Source organism: Penaeus monodon, chromosome 17 (assembly GCF_015228065.2).
Source record: "Penaeus monodon isolate SGIC_2016 chromosome 17, NSTDA_Pmon_1, whole genome shotgun sequence".
Taxonomy (NCBI): Eukaryota; Metazoa; Arthropoda; class Malacostraca; order Decapoda; family Penaeidae; genus Penaeus; species Penaeus monodon.
The window spans coordinates 39,438,867-39,441,366 of NC_051402.1; positions in this window are offsets into that span (position 1 = coordinate 39,438,867).

Consider the following 2,500-nt stretch of genomic DNA (forward strand, 5'->3'; position numbering starts at 1 on the left):
CAACCAACTCCTCGCTTCCCGACGACTCTTCTGGATGCTCCACTTCCTCACAAGTGCCCAGCTTTGCACCAGCTGGCACCTTCAGGTCCTTATTGGAGAAGTTAGTTACCAACACTGTAACTAACCCCTCCACTGGTCCAACAAGGCTCCGCCCAACCACTACACCATCAGTCAGCTGCAGGTTTTGAATGGGCTCCACGAGGCCCTCTACTCCACGAATCACTCTTGACAGTCGACACCGGATTCTAGACTCTGTCCTGGGGGCAAGGTGCAGTTGCTCAGCCGTAACTACCTCTGCACAGCCAACCTCTGGAAGCAAGGGCACATCTTCATTGGGCACCCTCACCAGCTTCCGTCCAAGGTCGACACACGCCTTACTCTGCGTCAGGTAGTCAAGGCCCAGCAAGCAGTGCTCGTCCAGATCGGCCACATACACCGGCAGCCACTGCACCGTGCTGCCCACGCCAATACGAGCCTCCACTGGCCCCTTGAGCTGCACACAATGCCCCATGACACCACACAGTCTCTGTGGTGTGTCTGGAAGTCGCATAGTGGCCAACATATCAGGCTGCACTAGGGTCTTTTCAGCCCCAGTGTCCACTGTCAGGTGGCATGGCTTCCCATCTACTGAGCCCTCCACCTGCATCGTGCTGGTTCGACGGCAGCTTACCCAAGTTGGGGCCCGGGAACCGAGGACGGCTGGGTTTCGGACCCCTGCTTCAGCCTGTCCGAGTTTTCCACCTGTACCACTTCCTTAGCCTTAGGACATGCACTCGGATGGTGACCATTCCTGCCACAGTCCTTGCAGCACTGCTGGAAGGCATCAGAATCTGTCCGGTTGAGAGGACGTGTTCTCCGCTCCCTCCGACACCGACTACGTCTGTGCCCTTCCTTACCGCAGCCCCAACACAAGCCTTGAAAAGTGCTCGGGCTCACCTTCCTCAATGCTATCTTCTCCACTTTAGCCTTCCGGCCCCGGAAGTCATGGCGGGGCTGAGCAGCTGGCCCTAGGCCACTGGTTGCCTTAAGGAAGGCCTCGAACTCCAAGGCCCTCGCCAGCGACACCTGCAGGTCCTCAGGGTGTGCCTGCTTGACGTAGATTTGCAGCTGCTGGTCCTGCAAAGCGTCAACAAAGAAATCGCGAGCCAGGACCACGATCATCTCTTCCGCAGCCGCTGGGTACGACCTTCTTACCAGCGCCTCCACATCCTGCGCCAGCTGGGACAGTGTCTCGCCACGCTCACGAGTCCGCTTCTTCAAGCGGGCCCGATATACCTCGGACTGGTGGTGGTGCCCGAAACGATGTTTCAAAGCCTCCGCCACGCTGGTGTAAGAGGCATGTTAGGATGCCGGCAGATGCCCCAACACTTCCACCACGGGGCCCCTTAGCGCTGTTACCAGCTGCAGGGCCTTCTCTTCCTGGCTCCAGCCCTGGCCAGATGCCAGCATTTCAAATTGGGCGACATATGCCTCCCAGGCCACCTTCCCGTCGTACTCAGCTGGCTTACGCTTCACAGAATGTCTGGAGGTCGAGGGGCTGCAGGGTGGAGAACGCGTGCCATGAACTAACACACCTGGGGGGGAGGAAGGGGGTGAGGGAAGCAACGAGGCGGGTTGATCGGGTCCGAGTTTGCCGCCACCTATACCCAAGGGAGCGGTTCCGATGGGTCCCCAGCCTTCTGCAGCGACCACTGGCTCCGACACGACGCTGCGAGGCCCGGGGGTTTCCTGCCACTGACCCCAAGCAGACCCCAGTAAATCTGACACTCTGGCATCTGTTGCCAGAACCTCGTCTGCCTTCTCTGCTTGCAACGTTACTACCTCGTGACGCCGCCTTTCCTCCTTCACTTCCTCCCTCAGGCCCTGAACCTCGCCCTTCAGAGTCTGCACCTCCTCCATCAGTTCACTCTTCATGCTGTTGCAGGCCTTGTCGGTGTACTGCTGAGTTTCCATCTTCACAGATGCAAGATTGCTCTGTAGCACCTCAACAAGTCGGCAGAACTGTTCCTCTGCCTTCCTTGCCTGCATCTCGACGAGATGGTGCGCCTGCTCGTGTGCCCTCTGTGCCTGCTCTTCTGCCCTTTGTGCCATTTCCTCCCTCATACCGGCCAGCATGGCAGTGATCAGGTCCATCTGGCTCGGCTTCACCTCACTCGTGCCTGCCTCAGTCATAGCCTCCTCTCCCTCATGGCTGCCGCCATCTTTGGACGACATGATAAATCGGCGCGTCTCACTGATCAAATATCACAAATCCCACTCCTGACACCATTTGTTACGCCGGCCGCCTCGTCTCTCTGCCACCAACACAAGGCAGGCTAGGCAGACGGCGTGCTATTCACAGGGTCGTGAACACTGAACAGTTCCAAGAGGCACCGAGCACCACAGCGTCCCAGAACACCACGAGAGGAAACGCCAAGTGGCGAGGCAGGGCACGAAATAAACACAAAATGACAGTCTTTCCTTTATTTACACAAGTTATTTACCCGTACACTTTTCTATA